Below are 19,372 nucleotides of genomic sequence, written 5' to 3'. Positions count from 1 at the left end.
GCATACGACCGAGGCACACAGGGCCAACACCCGGCATCATGGTGTGGGGAGCGATCTCCTACACTGGCCGTACACCACTGGTGATCGTCGAGGGGACACTGAATAGTGCTCGATACATCCAAACCGTCATCGAACCCATCGTTTTACCATTCCTAGACCGGCAAGGGAACTTGCCGTTCCAACAGGACAATGCACGTCCGCATGTATCCCGTGCCACCCAACGTGCTCTAGAAGGTGTAAGTCAACTACCCTGGCCAGCAAGATCTCCGGATCTGTCCCCCATTGAGCATGTTTGGGACTGGATGAAGCGTCGTCTCACGCGGTCTGCACGTCCAGCACGATCGCTGGTCCAACTGAGGCGCCAGGTGGAAATGGCATGGCAAGCCGTTCCACAGGACTACATCCAGCATCTCTACGATCGTCTCCATGGGAGAATAGCAGCCTGGATTGCTGCAAAAGGTGGATATACACTGTACTAGTGCCGACATTGTGCATGCTCTGTTGCCTGTGTCTATGTGCCTGTGGTTCTGTCAGTGTGATCATGTGATGTATCTGACCCCAGGAATGTGTCAATAAAGTTTCCCCTTCCTGGGACAATGAATTCACGGTGGCCTTATTTCAATTTCCAGGAGTGTATTTATCATTTAGACACCTGGATAGCTTCATTCACAGTGTGGCTCAACGTTAAACTCTAATCCTGCTTCCTTTTCCTACCAGTCTCGTGTTCGATGCGTCCTGGAGCGGCCTGAGTGGGCGGTGGGGGCGGGGGGGGGGGGGGGAGGAGTTGGAAGTGCAGGCCAATCGATGAGGCTGCCGCAGCCTACTGGGTCTATCCTACTCTATGTCTGCTACCCTACCCCATCCTATCCAAACCTACACAGCAGGCGGACACCGCGATTATTCTGCCGCAGGGCCGGACGCCGGCAGAAGACGGGGCGAAGCGCTTCGTCAGGCCTTTCTTCTCTCTCTCTCTCTCTCTCTCTCTCTCTCTCTCTCTCTCTCTGTCCCTCTCTCTTCTCTCAGAGCGATAGCCCCTCTCTCTCCCTCTGAGCGCTCTCGATGGCTCTCGTCGGCTACAGCGGATTTTCCGATCGAGTGTCTCGCAGGAGCCTCTTCCGACGGCCTACATTTCGTTATCTGATGCTCTCGTCTTTTGACGCCTCGTTCATTCTTATCTCCATATACAATGCTGTTGTAAGCGAATACCTCATTTCGTATGCCGAAGCTCACACGTTCGTGTTATGAAGGGTGCAAGACAGGACTGTAACTCATTTGCACCTATACTCTGCAACCAACTTATTGCGGAAAGTGCTTGCGGGGAATGATCGATTGTTGGTGAGCTCGAATATCTCTAATTTTACCTTCGATTGCTTATCAGGAGATACGCGGGATGAGGCAGTATATTGGTTGACTCTTCTATTAACGTACACTCTCGAAATATTAACAGGAAACCGCACCGCGACGCACACCGCATCTCGCGTAGTGCCTACCACAGCAGTTTCACGAACATTTCAGTAGCACTTTCGCATTTGCTAAATGAAGCAGTAACGAAACCCGCGGATCTTCATTGAATATTCTCCATTTCCTGTATCAGTCCGTCCAGGTAAGGGACAGAGAGTGACGAGCAAAGAAATGGCTCTGAGCACTATGGGACTTAACATCTGAGGTCATCAGTCCCTTAGAACCTAGAACTACTTAAGCCTAACTAACCTAAGGACATCACATACATCCATTACCGAGGCAGAATTTGGACCTGTGACCGTAGCGATCGCGCGGTTCCAGACTGAAGCGCCTAGAACCGCTCGGCCACATCGGCCGGCGAGTGACGAGCAGCTCCCAAGTATTTGTCAAATGAGGGTTTTGCAAGTTGGCTCTTCCGTCGGCGAACTTCACTTCCTCAAGATTCTTCCAACGAATCTCAGATTGATACAGCCTTTCCTGAGACTGGTTTTATATGGACTTTTCACTTTACATTGTTCGGTTAGCATACTCCGAGATACTAATGAATGTGACTGTGATTGTTTGGCAAACGTTTAAATATATAATAGAAGATATTTAGGCCTATTTATTCGCAATACGGTGCATTTCTGTATGTAGGGTCACCTTTTAATGTCTGCAACAAACGACAATTCTCGGCATTTCTCCCGGCATATAGCGACAATTTTCTAGCAGTACTGAGATACTCTGAATTTCAATGAGGCAGTTCTCACGTATATATGAGGATGAGTCAAATGAAAACCTTAAATACTTTTTAAGTATTATTTATTGAGCAGAAGTGGTACAAAGCTGTATCACTTTCCAATATAATCTCCCCCACGCTCAATGCAAGTCCTCCAGCGCCTACAAAGTGCATAAATTCCTTTAGAAAAAAATTCTTCTGGTAGCTCGCGCAACCACACATTCACCGCATGGCGTACCTCTTCTTCAGAACGGAACTTATTTTCTCCCATATGGAAATCACTTGGTGATGAGGAATGGCGCCATTCCTTGCTCGCTCTCTTCGTTTCCGGTTGGTGGAAGGGAATCCAGGTTTCGTCCCCAGTAACGATTCCTGCAAGGAAGCCATCACCTTATCGTTCAAAGCGCCGAAGAAGTTCTTCACAAGCATCAATCAACAGGTCGTTCTCTCGTTTCAGGAGTCAGCCGTGGCACCCATCTTGAAGACACTTTGTGAAACTGGGGCACATCATGCACAATGTGGTGTGTTGACCCGTAACTACTCTGTAAACATGCTGCAATGTCATTCAGTGTCACGCGGTGATTTTCCTTCACTATGGCTTCAACTGCTGGACCTGGACGAGGAGCATCTTCCACTGAAGTGACACCATTTGCGAACTTCCTACTCCATTCGTAGACTTGCTGCTGTGACAAATATGCATCACCGTACTGAACCTTCATTCGCCGATGAATTTCAGTAGGTTTCACACCTTCACTACACAAAAACCGAGTAACAGAACGGTGTTCTTCCCTGGCGCAAATCGCAAGTTGGGCGGCCATCTTTATACTGATACTGCGACGGTATGTGTGCATCTGCACTATGCTGCCACCTACAGGCAATTCTGCACGCTGTTTGTAGTACGCTTACCAACCTACAGGATAACGGCGCGAATTTTCGATTTCTTATTACAAATTTAAGGTTTTCATTTGACTCACCCTCGTATAATAATTTATGTGGACGCTCTTTGTGTAGTTCTGCTAGGACATCGCTCATTTTTTTCTACCGAGTTTCTAGTAAAACCCTAGCTGATTTTCTTAGTTAATTTGGCTGAATTTGTTGCTGGTGTTCCTTGCAACTAACCTCGACCCTTCTAAGAGCCGTATCCACTTCAAACAAGTGTGACCAAACTTTTAGATTACCTGGGCCGCAGTGGATGTGTTGTGTACGACTTCATTCACGAGGAGAGATGGCTTACAGATTGGTGCGTCAACTGTCTTTGTAGGAAAACTGGACACGAAAGGAATGACTAGGGACAAACGACAAACGAAGAGTTTACTTAACTTGTATTTCCCCAAGCACATGAAGACTCATGACATATAACACAGCTCATACAGTAGCAACTAGGATGGGGCTCGCTGTACTAAACACGAATGATAGTGTTGTAACAATGAGGCTCCAAATGCCAGTGGCTGCCGCTGGCCATCCTATATTGGAACGACAGAGGGTGCTCTTGGTTCAAAGCTGCAGGAGACGTGGCTCAGCAGGCACGCACCATTGGGTCCACCAGATACTGCGTGATCACTGTCAGTGTTAGACGGAAACTTGCAATTCCATTACCAACTGTAGAACGCTAGTGTGATGGTATCGATACGTGATACAACGGGAAGAAAATGAGTATTTTTTAGCCACACATAATGTACTTAACACTTACAGTCACTGCAAAAAGAAAGGATGGCCTAATGAGAGGGTAGCATCACATGGCGGGAGTTTCGCATTGATAATATTCAGTTTGTCATAACCTTACATAACAAGAATTTTATCGATCTTTTTACTGATCTTATGATGGATGCTCACTTCTTGGGCCGCTTTGATTCTCACTTCGAACCACATGCAGTCCGCGAGCTGAGGGTTGAACGCCCTAAACCTAAGATAGGCAACAATTGCTTGGGATGCAATAAATACCCGGCCTTCGGAGACCTCTATCACCTTAAACATTAAAAGGAAGACTTGTTCTTCTCGCTGATGCGAGCAAAGTACCCCTGATGCCACGTTTGTGCAAGAGTCTACCGATTTTTCCGTATATTGGGCCATCATAAGCAAATAAGAGATTCTTGGCTTCTCTTTTTGTTCCTCAGTCTCAACCTCTCCCTCGATCGTTGTGCGTTTTGACTGCAACTTCTGCTCAATCTAATGATCTAGGTACCCATTTTTCCGGAAAACCAGCATACCCAGCGTTCATTCGATAAGCTAATGTAGCTCTTTCTGTAATGACTGGCGATCCTTTCGTTCACTTCACAGTTTCACTAATTTTCAAGATTCTTATAACATGAATTTATTTAAAAGACCAGTCAGCTCAGATTTAACCAAAAAATAAATAAACAAATAAATACTGATACGATCTTTGTGACGTCTGCATAGGCTTCAGTGTTCAAAAGCGTGCGCAGTACTCTTCAACGTAAATTTTTGATAGTCTGCTCTTAGATTCGAAAGATATTCGTGACAACTGGAGACTGTGATACTCTCATGGCAGACAGTTCCACTTCTCGCAGGAGTATTTTACACCGTGCTAATTATGTTTACGGGATGTAATTCACTGAAACGAAAGGAACAGTGGACAACATGGTCCACATAAAATCCTTCATTCTCTAATTATTGTAAGTCACTAAACTGGCTTCAGAAGTAGGAAAGCTGTCCATTTACGAACCATCCACGTTTCTTTAGTCGAGCCACCCAGTGTTTTGGATTTTCCGTGGTTCATGAAAAATTCCATTAGACTGCCTTGGACGTTCCTGTTCAAGAACGAAAGACTCGTTGCCAGTTCGTCGATCGTTATAAACATTTGCAAAATGATGTTAATAGTTGCACTGAATGTTTGTTACTGTCATTACTATAACTACAATTTTCAGTTTTGTTTTCAGTTGGGAATTTCATAATTTCATGTATTTCTTTCCGTTGTATTTTCTTTCAAATTATTCCTTTCCGTTATGACGTGTTATGACACACAGTGTCTTTTACACAGTTGCCCACTGCAATAAATATTAAGTAAAGTAATGCATGAAAACCAGCGGAAGGTCATCGTGTTTCTCCTCATAATACGCTGTGGTTACAAGTGATTCATTCAGTTTCGGTATACATGATGTACTAGGGTTGGAACTTTAATAGTGGCAACTATTTATTTACAGCTCGTACAAAATTGATACGTGTTTCAAAGTTTTACTGACCTTCAAAGTAGTCACCAGCATTGTGTATAACCCTTTGCCAGCGATGTGGAAGTCGTAGGATACTCTTAGCAGTGCCAGTCGTGTTGACAGTTTGAACGTCGCGGTCTATTGCTGGGCGAATTTGTGGCAGTTCTGAAGCGAATGCCTTGAAGTGTTTCCTTCAGTGTAGAAACCAAGTGGAATTCACGAGGGCATAAGTCAAGGGAGTGCAGTAGGCGGTATAGCACTCAGCAGCCCCATCAGTCAAACAAATCAGTAACAGCTTGCACTGTACGTGCTTGAGCATTGTCCTGCGAAATGATGGTCAGGTCCTGCAGAAAGTATCATCACTTCTGTCTCTATGCTGTTCACTTTTGGAACATAACCTACGACCAGCTTAGAGACAGAAGTGATGACAACCCTACTTCCAAACTGAAGGAAACACTTCACGACATTCGCTTGAGAACTGCTACAAATTCGTCCGGCAATAGACCGCGACGTTCAAACTGTCAACACAACTGGCACTGCGAAGAGTATCCTACGACTTTCACATCGCTGGCAACGGGCTATACACAGTGTTGGTGGCTACTTTGAAGGTCAGTACAACTTTGAAACACGTATCTATTTTGTACGAGCTGTAAATAAATAGTTTCCACTATTAAAGTTACAACTCTCGTATGTAGTTTTCATACAAAGGCTGATCATAAAAAAAAACAACAGAGAATCCTCTTAGGTCGATAACAGATGTGCTATTAAAATGAAATTTTGTAAGTCAAAAAATTCGCCCTCTGGGTCATCAATTTAAGCTAATTCACTAACCTATAGAATTTTTTACATCCACGACACGAAATTTAAGGGGTGAGATCACTTGATTCTTGTTATTGCGCCATGTTTTATATGCGTAATAACGTGGTCGCCACTTTCAAACTTTGTAGATGATTGAATTTCACCTGTATGGACAACAGACATCTGATAATTCTACACTGCTGTCCAAAATTAAAGCAATAAACAGAAATTTTTCAAGGTTTCCTTTATTTTACCACAAAACAGTGTAAGCAAGCGGTAGTAAAGTAGAAACAGTGTAAATAATACATAACGTAAACTACTGCAACATGCATAATGGTAGACCAAGATGATGTTCGTTTTTTCCAACTTAACGCATTTGCTCACACCTTCCGACAACAGGTTAATGTCATCGGTATGGGGTGTGACCACATCTGTCAGCAATACAGGCCTGACAACGATGGGGCATGCTGTGAGTGATATCATTAATCTAATGTTGAGGCGTAACGCCAATTCTTATAGCAGAGCTGGTCCCAAGTCTTGGAGAGTGTTGGTGAATGCTGACGTGTTGCAAACAGTCTCCCAAGTGCATCCCAGATATCCTCTTTGGGATTCAAATCGGAAGAGCGAACATGTCACGCCATCCGTGCAATATCTTCCGTCTCCAAGAAAACATCAACCACCTGTGCTTTATGAGGTTGGGCATTATCGTCCATCAGTACGAAGTCTGGGCCCACACCACCTCGAAACAACCGTACATGAGGTCCCAAGATCTCGTCCCGATACCTGACAGTAGTTAAACCTTGCCAATTCACCCATACAGTTTCAAGAAGCTGTCTTTGAGTTGTCAACGTAATCCCTGCCCATAACATTAGGGATCTTCCTCGATATTGGTTTCTTTCCATAATCTCTGGACGAAGTTGGAACCTATTTGCGAAAAGAACTGTTCGACCGTCCAGGTGGCATATTGACGGCTCCACTTTAAACGTTTCCTTCTGTGAAGACGTGTCATACGTACACAGACAGCCGGTCTCCGACAATAAAGGCCATTCTGCCAAAGCCTTTTGTACACCATTTGCCTCGATACAATGCGTCCATGAATGCTGCGAGGTCAGATTCCAGTTGCCGTGTACTACTAAGGGGATACTGTCCTACCTTTATAGTCGAATAACGGTCACGCGTGGTCGAATCTTCCCTGGTTTTCCTGATACAGTCTCGGTTTCTATAAACTGTCGCCACTCCCGAGAAATAACAGAACGATTCACATCAGTTTGTGACTGACCTGCTTCCATTCTTCCCAGGCTCTCCACCGCAAATAGTCTGGTAGGCGTCTTCTGTGTGCAATGCTGCACCGTCTGTGACTGTGTACACAGCGATTGTGGATATGAGACTAACGGACAAGCGCTACCCCATTAGATAGGTGTCCTGACGTCATCGTTGGCGTGGTTGTCCTTTGATCGGAATGCCAGCTTCCGTGCAGAACATGAACGCACGGATATCTGTTGTCAGTTTGTATGATTGTATCGTGAATGAAACACAGGTCGGGAAATAATAGTTTGTTGCTGTGTTTATTAGCACCGTTGACGCCTGTGACATCAACGTCCATCCCATTTGACCACTTTCTGCTGTGCTGGAGATTATTGCCTGTTGCGTGTACCTACGGCGTGCACATTTTATGATAATCTACAGGTTATGTCGCAGGTGACTCTGTCATTCATTTCCCTAAAATGTGCTGCAGACTGACCAAAGGCGAACATTGTTATTCGTTTGTAATGTTCGTCTCAGGTTCGAGAAAGTCTACAAAAGTAATGACTCCTCCCACCGCCTCGATTTCAAAACTCTTCATCTATATGTTGCGTAATATGGAAATACACGGGCTTTTTCGACGCGGTGTCTGCCTCCATTCATACGCTGCCTTTCGCTCTCAAAATTGACATGAAACAATTTTTCAGCTTTTGATGATACTATGAAAACATTCTGGAAAATCACATTTTTTGGAGAAAATAATTACAAATTTCTCGAGGGAGAATCCACCGAAGACGATGCACACATAATTTTGGGTGAATCCGTTAGTGACTAATGCTTTTTTATTGTACGAGATCGATGATGACTTACCTAGACGAGTCCAGTCGTGGATACGCCAATCACCATGCTGAAAGTTCCGAAGATATAGAAGTACATAACCGTGAGTCGCACTGTTGTCTTATAGACCAGTAGCATCTTAATATGCATCTGCTTTTTGAGTTAACTCCCAGGCGAGTAACGCAAGTGGATTCCCATACGTTGGTGTAGAAGTGAGTCACCTTGATCATTAGAAGTGGCTTACCTGAAACAACGAGAAACAAAGATTAGATTCACGTCATGTGGTTACAGACACATGCTTATACTCACAATCTTTCGTTTCCCTAGTGCTTATCACTACTTTTTACTACAGCACATTGTGCATTGAGTTTTGACTTAGCTTTGACTTAAAAAGTATTTGAAACAAATACATTTTTCATTTAATGCAATAATGTAAATATTCCGTTGAGTTTCAAATAAACGCATTTTCTACACATAAAATAAACCGATAGTCATCATACTTATAGTCTTGAAATTACACTACAAATGATTCATGTAGTCTCTAAATACTGTTTATCATACAGTGCCACACATTGAAACATAAAAAACACAACCTTACTGCAGCGAAGTTATTTTCGCCCATTGGCAACAAACCAAAAATTCAAGAACAGGAGAGCCTGATGATTTCCTCTTTACAGTATCCCACTGAATTATCATAATGACATTAACACATTTCTGTAGCCCAGCGAGTAATTCTGGGAGTGAAGAAATGGTGTCGCAATACTTGGGCGGGAAAGACAGCATCTCGGCTGACATTAACGCTCCAGCAACTTTGAATGGCTTGAGGGAAATAGGGGAAGAGAGGACTCTTGCTTGTTTGACATTCATATGAGTGGCGCGATAATTGTTGATGGATGGACCACAAGTAGCTTATAACTTTATCACTCAACAGGTCACATAGTTGGCAGATTCTGCGAGAGATAGCAGTAAAGCAAAGATTACTCAAGATGTTTTTAGTATGGAAAGTTTTAGACGTCTCTTCCCATCTGTTGGTAATTTTTTTTAAAAAAAAACTATAATCAGGAGCAACTACAGTTACTATCAGATAATACGACTGACAAGACAGAGAATCTGTGCTGGCTACTCAAATATGATAACTTGCCGATGGTGAATTTTGGTCCACTAAAGTGGTAGAGGGTACTATGGTATTCTTCTAGAATGGGTCAGTTTACTGCTATGAAACTTCCTGGCATAGTAAAACTGTGTGCCGGACCGAGACTCGAACTCGGGACCTTTCCCTTTCGCGGGAAAGTGCTCTACCGTCTGAGCTACCCAAGTACGACTTACGACCCGTCCTCACACTTTGAATTCCTCCAATACCTAGTCTCCTACCTTCCAAACTTCGCAGAATCTCCACTGCGAAACTTGCTGAACTAGCACTCCTGGAAAAAAGGATACTGCGGAGACGTGGCTTTGCCACAGCCTGGGTGATGTTTCCAGAATTCAGTTTGCTGCTATACCCGATTTGAGGCAGTACAGCATCATGGCTGAGTAAAGTCTAATTTGTCATTTTCTCCCTTTTTCGTTTCTATTTATATTTTGCTATATGACTTTCAAATCTTTCATGCAGTTAAACTTCAGGTCCAAAATGTAATGTTAATAATTAAAATTAACTCTGCTACATAGAAGAAATATCTACGAAAGAAAGCTAAAATGGTGGACTAAATGAAAGTCTCGTCGCAACGTCTGTCGCAACGTCGTCAGCCGAACTATTAGCGGTACGTAACCGATGATATAAAGATCATAATGTTGCAAGGTGCCGCTCGCGTAGCGGAAAAAATGAATGCGCTGTTACTGCTTTGTCCCAGGTACATTCATTACAATAAGTAAAACAAAGCAATTCGATGTGAGAGCCCTCCTACACTCATGGAATGGCCGCATGGGAGTAGATGCAGGAATGCGAGTCGCCTTTCTAGGCGAGGTCTTCGTGGAGGTGGTTTTCCATTGCTTCATCCGACCTTTTATGAAGTGTCTGGTGTGTATCCGTAGTATTTGAATGACTATGATGAACGCTTCTACAGTGTAGTGTTGGTTTTGTGTTGTTGAGGTTCAAGGCAAGGGAGAGGCTGAAATCCAGTGCCGACACATAACCTATTCCTCTCGCATAGCAACAAGCTGACCACGGAGCTTAACGTGCCCATACGACGAACGGATCATCAACAGCGTTACATGCCCTCTCTTCGGAAATATTTGGAATTGAATTCAAGACACTGGCGCCAAGACTTCTCAGGATAATTTACGCCACTACCGCTCTTCCCGTTGCGGAGCAAATGCAGGCAGTGAAAATTTCATCCATCCAGCGGGATTCGATACTCCTGAGTTGAGCGCCATCGAAAGAGCGTGGATTTCCTGCCTCTGCTATGGAGGAAGGTAAAATTAGGCAAGTGTGATTTAAAATACTAAAAGTTTCTACCTCAGTAAAACTAGTTTCAATTCTTGCAATTGTGATGGTGTGTATTGTCGACTGCGATCTTAAAATTATTATAAAATTAAATGGAGGAAAGTTTCAGAAGTCATATAACAAAACGAAATAGGAAATGAAAATGGGAAGAAAAAACAATACAAAAAGTAAATTTAATTTCATAATTATCTTAGTATCGTTGGTACTTCAGTGTCTTCATAGAGGTCAATGAGTCTATTGTTGTTTCCTTTGGAGCATCCTATCAAGAACTAACACAGCTTTGGTTCGGTCGAACGTGTGGATCTATCAAGCGGCGTGCATTCCATCTGCGCTAACAGCACGGCGTGTGTTACACACACCACCAAGGCAAACATACCACCCTAGAGGTAAAAGTAGATCTTGGACAGGGCGTCTCACTGTCGTACGTAACAGCCGCGTTAAGTGATAATATCCCTGTAAATACTGAAATATTAGTTATGGTTAAACTGATCCTGATCGTTAAGCGTTAGATCTGGTTTGTTCATCGTGTTTCAATTTCTTCCAGTATGTTTAAGCGACTGCCCTCACTTTCATAAAGCGAGGTCGCTAAGATTTTTCAGGGAACGGTTGCTGTTGAAAATGTGCACCAGATAGCCTGTTTAACTACTTTGTACGGGTTTGTTCACATGATAACGCATCTCAAAATTCCACCCTGTCTGTAAAATATATTCCATCCCACAGTCTCCATATGTTACGTTGTACACCCCTGGCCATGTCTGCTTTTGTTGTTCATATCTTCGGCTAGTTTCTTCGTAGTCCTGACTGTAGCGTGTTATTCGTTTGGCGGCAATTTTTGCATCACATTTGCAGAACAAGTTAGCAAAATGTATAAGTTTCAAAATGAAAATGAAAACGGAAAGACACAATCAATATCTCCACTGGCTCGATAGCCATTGGTAACGCTACCAAAGAGAGTTCCTCTATGGTGAAATTACTAAAAGCGGTTTTCGGAAATTCTTTCAGAAAAGAAGATGCAGAAAAATCCATAATTATGAAGATCCATACGTAAAGAAATGTTCAAATGTGTGTGAATTCCTAAGGGACCAAACTGCTGAGGCCGTCGGTCCCTAGACTTACACACTACTTAAACTAACTTATGCTAAGAACAACACACACATCCATGCCCGAGGGAGGACTCGAACCTCCGGCGGGAGTGACCGCGCAATTCGTGATTGGACGCCTCAAACCAAGCGGCCACTCGGCACGGCCATACGTAAAGACTGGTTAGTTCCACAGGAAATGGAAGCAATCGGCTGAATTATAGAAGATTATTGACATCGATTTGTAGTAAGATTCTGGAATATATTGGTATACTCCGTTTCATTATGCAGTACATCCAAGAAAACGATTTTCTGGCACATGGCGCCGAGGTTTAAGAGAATATCGTTCTTATGAAACACTATTGACTCCTTATTCATAGGAAGTAATGAGCGATATCGAGAACTAATCTCATATGGATTCCATATTCTATATGTTTTTTGAGACCGTTCTGCAAAAGTGGCTTCTAATCAAACACCGTGGCTGTGGAACATAGTTACAGTTGTACAACTGTTAATAAGGGCACAGTTCATAGTCACTGATGGGAAGTCATCAAGTGAAATCGAAGTGATACCTGCCATTCTCCAAGGAAGTGTTGTAGGTCCTCTGCTGTTATTAATTTGTATAAATGATTTAGGACACAGTTTGAGATGTCCTCTTAGATTTTTTACAGATGAAGCCGTCCTCTACAGACTAGTGAAGTCATGGGAAAATCAAAACTAATTACAAAATTAGGTAGCCTGTGTGAAGTCTTCCACATGAATACTAAGAAAAGTACGTTAAATTTCGATTACATTATACTCCTTCCGAACAGGCCATGAAGGCTGAAAGGTACCGACCGGCCGCCGTGTCATCCTCAGCCCACAGGCGTCACTGGATGCGGATATGGAAGGGCATGTGGTCAGCACACCGCTCTCTCAGCCGTATGTCAGTTTCCGAGACCGGAGCCGCTACTTCTCAATCAAGTAGCTCCTCAGTTTGCCTCACAAGGGCTGAGTGCACCCCGCTTGCCAACAGCGCTCGGCAGACTGGATGGTCACTCATCCAAGTGCTAGCCCAGCCCGACAGCGCTTCAAATGGTTCAAATGGCTCTGACACTATGGGACTTGCATCTGAGGTCATCAGTCCCCTAGAACTTAGAACTACTTAAACCTAACTAACCTAAGGACATCACACACATCCATGCCCGAGGCAGGATTCGAACCTGCGACCGTAGCGGTCGCGTGGTTCCAGACTGATGCGCCTAGAACCGTTCGGCTACACCGGCCGGCCCGACAGCGCTTAACTTCGGTGATATGACGGGAACCGGTGTTGCCACTGCGGCAAGGCCGTTGGCAGATTACATTGTAAGTGACACAAAATTAAAGTTTGTTGGTTGAACTATATACTTTAGGATAACAATTAAAAATAATTTAAACTGGAACCGTTGGATAGAAAATGTTGGGGCGGGGCAGGAGAGGGGGAGGAGACTGCAGTTCACTAGCAGAACACATAGAAGATACAACAGCCCTACTAAAGAGACTGCCTACTCTACGTTTTTAGTCCTCTTCTGGATTACTACTGAGTCCTATGGGGACCTCACCTGATAGATTTAGCGGATGACATCGAAAAAGTTCAAATAAAAGCAGCTCGTTTTAATAATAAATGAAAAGCACCAGTTTGCTTTTGTTCTACAATATTACTTTTATTGCTAAGCGGTTTTCGGCTTACAAGACCATCTTCAGACATTTACTGAGTATACTCAGATTGCCCTGTAACCGAAAACCGCTTAGCAATAAAAGTAATATTGTAGAACAAAAGCAAACTCGTGCTTTTCATTTATTATTATAATGTTGTTCTACCAAGAACCGACGGAAGATTCTGTTAATATGCAGTTCGTTTTGTTGTATTGCGGAAAATGAGAGAGAGTATCATCGATACCATAAGTAACTTAGGGTGGCAATCATTGAAATAAAGGCGCTTTTCTTTGTGTGACGATATTTTCACGAAATAACAATCGCCAGCTTCCTGCTGCGAATGCCAAAACGTTGTGTTAACGACACTTACATACGGTGAAACGACGATCGTGCTAAAGTAATGGAAATCAGAGCTTGCACAGGATGATTTTTGTTCGTTTTTCCCAAAGGGTAATGGAGACTGAAACGAACAGAAAAATTACCAAAGCGGTTATGTGTTGCTCCTGCCAAAATTGTCAATTGGAGAGCAGTCATACGGATGTATATTACGGTATCCAGTACCAGTAGTTACACACAGTTACAACAGTTAGCTCTACTATTCGTGGGGATGCTGGAAGAGACCACGCAAGCACGTAACTGTTGCAAATTGTGTGCTGTACGCAGTGGGCTAGTCGCGGGTAGGCGCCACAGGCATTACCGCGCACACTGGCCGCGCTTACCGGCAGAGCGGAGCGCGTTATTCCAGTGGGGCGGCGCGGCGGTCGGGAGGCGTGCTGCGCCAATTATCGGAACTTGCAGGCGATTAACGGCAGCTGATACGCCGATAGCTCTGCTCGCTGCCTCTCCGCTCTGCCCCGTGTCCGCAGGGAGCAGCGTCAGCCCATGGTGCGCCGGTGCAGCAAAGTGAGCAGCCCGATTACTGGACCTTTAGGCTCAGTCCACTCTCCACTGGTCCATTCTCGGACGATCTGTTCATCAAGTTTCAGTACCTCATCGCAAAGGGAGAAACGATAGAAACAGAGAGAGTCACAGAGAGAGGAAGAGAGAGAGGAAGACAGAGGGCGACAGAGAGAATGAGGCAGGGAGAGCTAGACTGAGACAGAGGGAGTGAGAGGGAGAGAGAGAGCGAGAGAGAGAGCAAGACAGAGAGAGAGGGGAGAGAGCGACACACACACACACACACACACACACACACACACACACACACACACACACACACCCTGAGCGACAGAGAGAGAGCGAGAGAGAGAGAGAGAGAGAGAGAGAGAGAGAGAGAGAGAGAGAGAGAGAGAGCACACTAGGGAGAGGGGGAGGGAGGGGGAGGGGGAGAGAAAGGGAGAGGGAGAGACACAGAGAGAGGGAGAGACACAGGGAAGGAGCGACAGAGAGGATGGGACAGACAGAGGGGAGGGAATGGGAGGGACAGAGAGGAAGGGAGAGCACGGATTTGGGGAGGGAGAGAGAGCGACACGGAGATGGAGAGACAGAGAGAGGGAGATATGGAGGGAGAGAAAGAGAGGCAGAGGTGGAGGTGGAGGGTGAGGGAGAGACAGAGAGAGGGAGAGGGAGAGGTGGAGGGAAAGAGAGAGACAGAGAGTGGTGGAGGGATAAGGAGGGGGAGAGACAGGAAGAGGGAGAGGTGGAGGGAGAGGGAGAGATGGAGAGGTGGAGGGAGATGGAGAGACAGAGAGGTGGAGGGAGAGACAGGGAGAGGTGGAGGGAGAGGGAAAGACAGACAGAGGGAGGGGTGAAGGGAGAGGGAGAGGGAGAGACAGAGTGAGGGAGAGGTGGAGAGAGAGGGAGGTGGTGGGAGAGGGAGCGGGAGAGACAGGGACAGGAAGCAGTAAAGACACAGAGACACTGGGAGAGGGAGAAGGGTAAGGGGAGGGGGAGGGTGAGAACAAGTACTTTTAAGTCTCGCTCGATATCTCTCCACAGCTCTAAAGTATTTCTCTGAAGTCATTTTGCAAGAGGCCGGTGAGAGTTGACGTGTCGTCTCTCAGCTGTTGGAATGGTCCCAACATGTTCAGACGCGTAATTCAAAATTTATTTAGTTAGTCAAATGAAACTATATGATTCCACAGACCTCTTTAAGTCTCAGACATCTATGATGTATATATGCAGACTGAAGCAACGAATGAAATTTTGGAGCATGGCCGGGATTCGAACTTTGGTCTTTTGCCCACTAGGTATGCGCGCTGACACTGTGTTACTCTGACACAGTGGCTTCCCATAACTGCTTGGACTACCCTACCGCGCCTCCCTCCTCAATCCATTTCCTATTCACGCCTCAGCCCACTTCGTGTTCCCCCTAAACTCGGACTGGATTGAGGAGAGAAGGGTGCTATGGTAGTCTGTGCAGTTGAGCAAAATCGTAGATGTTTGAGACTTAAAGAGGTTTCTGGAACCATATAGTTGCATTTGATTAAAGTACCTATGCCTCGGTTTTCGGCTGGGTCCTCCATTTAGTTCGATGCTGAGGTGCTGTTCCAATACAGCTGAAGGGCCTCTGCAACGCTGTTCGAGTTTAGGGAGAATACCAAGTGGGCTTAGGCATGAATGGGAATTTGGAGTCAGGAGGGAGGCGATTAATTCGTGCAGTTGTCCAAAGTTACTGTGCCAGGGTGGCACAGTGGCTTACGCATCTGCCTAGTGATCAGGAGTGCCTAGTTCGAATCGTCGCTTCAGTCTACTTGTATACATTATTTAGTTAGGTTCATGTGCCCTGGATCATTTACACGATAAATCGTAATGATGTGGAACGAGTCATTTTACATTCATATAACATATTAAGTTTTAAATATGTCTACATGCTAAAAATTTGTAAGCTATTTCTTATTTTTTTATTTATTTGTGTTCTTTTTTAAATATACAGATGTGAGTTAGTAGTTTCTAACCACCACCTTTTGAACATTACAGTAAAAGAAATTCTTCTACGCAACAGTAGGAGTTATTAAGAAGAATCTGTTCCATTTTTTTCAGATTTTACTTTGCTGTCTGTCAGACATATTATGTGACTGGGTATGAGATCAAAAATTTTATTTGCTGCATGTGGAATAAAGGGGTTCCTTGTGAAGTGCAGAGGATTATTTACGACGAGCACCAGGAGAAAATAAGTATATCGTCAAATAGTAAGCGGAATGCCCAACTCGTTGAACAAATGTCTAGAAGATAAGCACGGGTAGCACAACATATTATTATTACAGTTCGTTTTTGAGAAAATAAGACTTTCTTCCTTAAAGACGAGTTACCCGACAACTTTATTCTATATGACGTTATTTAATTAGAATATGCTAAATACGTCAGCTTACTGATTTGCCTCTCTCGGGAGAAGAGAAAAGGTCCACTCAAGTCCCTCCTCATCTATTACAATGTTTACACACATGAAAATTGCACCTAACTAGATACGAAACGACATTCAAGTCGCATGAATTAGACTTTAAACCACTTACGAATGTACGAATGCATGGTTTCGCGGCGATATATACTGACAAAATCTTCGCGGGCTTCCAGCCGCGTCCAGTGGTTTAAGCCTCTAGGTTTTAAACCACTGGACGTGGCTGGAAGCCCGAGAAAATTTTATCACTTATGAATGGACTGCAGGGTAAGAGAGAACGAACGAATTGTGGCGTAAACAGTTTACTCTCAAATATACGAGGCCATGCTGAAAAGTAACGCCTCCCAATTTTGTTACGTTCTCAATATCGGTTGAGGTATTACATCTCACAAATATTACTTGATCGACTTTCCTACTTTGCAAAAATGGTTCAAATCGCTCTGAGCACTATGGGACTTAATTTCCCCTAGAACTTAGAACTACTTAAACCTAACTAACATAAGGACATCACACATATCCATGCCCGAGGCAGGATTCGAACCTGCGACCGTAGCGGTCGTGCGGCTCCAGACTGTAGCGCCTAGAGCTTCTCGGCCACTCTGGCCGGCGCAACTTTGCACCCTGTGCCTTAATATGATTCCGAATTGTGGCATACAACATGGCTGAGTGTAAGTAACTACGTCGCTACGTAAGAAACAACGTGCTGTAATCGAATTTCTAGCTACAGAAATCGTGTCTCCAATTTAAATCCACAGAAGAATGCAAGTTGTGTACGGTGACAGGTGAGAAAAGAGCACCAATGAAATTCCGTTACAAAGGACACCGACACCAAAAAATTTGAAGAACGCGCCATAAGCGGGAAAGTCATGCTCGTATTGTTCTGGGATGTTCAAGGTGTGGTACATTTCGAACTCGTACTTAAAGGCAACGCCATAAACTCTACAGTGTACTAGAAGATCCTCCGAAAACTGGAAGCAAGAATTCGAAGAGTTCTTCCACACATGGAGCACCCTCTTCTTCAGCATGACAATACCAGACCATACACGGCCGCTATAACATTTGCAACAATCCGACGCCTTGGGTTCACTTTCATCGATCACCCTCCATACGCTTCAGATTTGGTCCCGTCCTACTTTTATCTGTTTCCAAAACTTAAAGGACACCTTCGAGGACTTTAATGAAGTGGCGCAAGCAGAGACGAGGCTTTGGTTCCGTCAACAAAGTCAAATATTCTACAATGACGCTATCAACAAACGAGTCTCTCGGGAGAAATGTGTTCGTCGTCAGGTTGACTATGTAAAGAAATAAATGTGTAGACATGAAGAATAAAGACGTAGAGTATTCATAACGTTTGTTTTATACAAGAAGGTTCATGATTTATTAGTTAAAGAATTCGGAGGAATTACTTGAATTACTTTTCAACATCCCATCGCAGTTTCGTTTATTGCACAGAAGTATCTGCATAGACCACGGTGTCATTAAAGGAGGCGCACCCAAGTGGAGTCAGTAGCTTGCTACTGGCATTGTAGTCATCAGTTTGTGTAAAGAAAGTGAGGTAGTCACGCTGTAACGTAACAGCACAAGTTACACTGTACATCTAAATATTTGCAAATTCGCGTGGGTAATCTCCATGGCCACAATAAAGATTTTGAAACGAGCTGATCTCCACATGCTGCTGTATGCGATTATGTAGCTTGTTCCACCTCTTCCGGATGCTCAAAAAGACCCAAGGAAAATTCACGAAATAGATCGCGATAAGAACCCGAACAGTTCAGTTAGTACAAAGATAGTTGACATTAAAAGAAAGAAAGTGATGACATGAGCGACTATATAACATTCCAGTAGCATACGTGCGCGAAGCACAAACAAGCAATGATTAAATTGGAATCAACTGGAACAAAAATTACTGATTTGGATGGCTTTCATCAAAAGAACAGTTCTGACTGTAGGAAAGAGGAACTGAAATCTTTGAACTTATAGGAAACTTTGAAAAATCCGTTCTCACAAAGGTGCCCTCTCATCACAAGGAATGACGTAATACCGACAAAAATATAAAATGTGGAGCAGTGTAAAGTGAGATACAAAAATCGCTGAGTTACAGAAGTCGCTGAAAAGCCCCTCATATGAAGTATCCCGTCAGCCCTACAGTAACAATGAGACTCTACAAGTCCACTGAACCACTTGCAAGTGAGTGTATAAACAAACATCGAGAAACTGAGGCACAATTCGTTCGAAAATCCCCAGAAATTGATAATTCCGTATTAGTCGACTGATAAACCATTCTAAAACATTTACGTATTTTAAATTCTCTTCAATTTAACCGTTGGCCCTTGTTCTTTCGGCATCGCTCCGCAAAAAGCGCACCTAAACTCGTAACGGTTAAGCGAGATACTGACGTCAAACTACGCTCACGTGGAGTCACAAACATACCCGTACACACACACACACACACACACACACACACACACACACACACACACACAACATTAATTTTCGACTGTGACGATTGACATCATTATTCATAAATTAATGTAGTTCAAATCCCACAGTTCCGCAAGAGGTGCCCGGATATTTCCCTCGGTTATCAGGCAATTCCCATAACTGTAAGTCCCCTCCAAC

The sequence above is a fragment of the Schistocerca piceifrons genome, chromosome 6 (genome assembly GCF_021461385.2).
Source record: "Schistocerca piceifrons isolate TAMUIC-IGC-003096 chromosome 6, iqSchPice1.1, whole genome shotgun sequence".
Classification (NCBI taxonomy): domain Eukaryota; kingdom Metazoa; phylum Arthropoda; class Insecta; order Orthoptera; family Acrididae; genus Schistocerca; species Schistocerca piceifrons.
The sequence above is the reverse complement of the archived record's forward strand: the minus strand, read 5'-3'. Positions refer to the sequence as shown.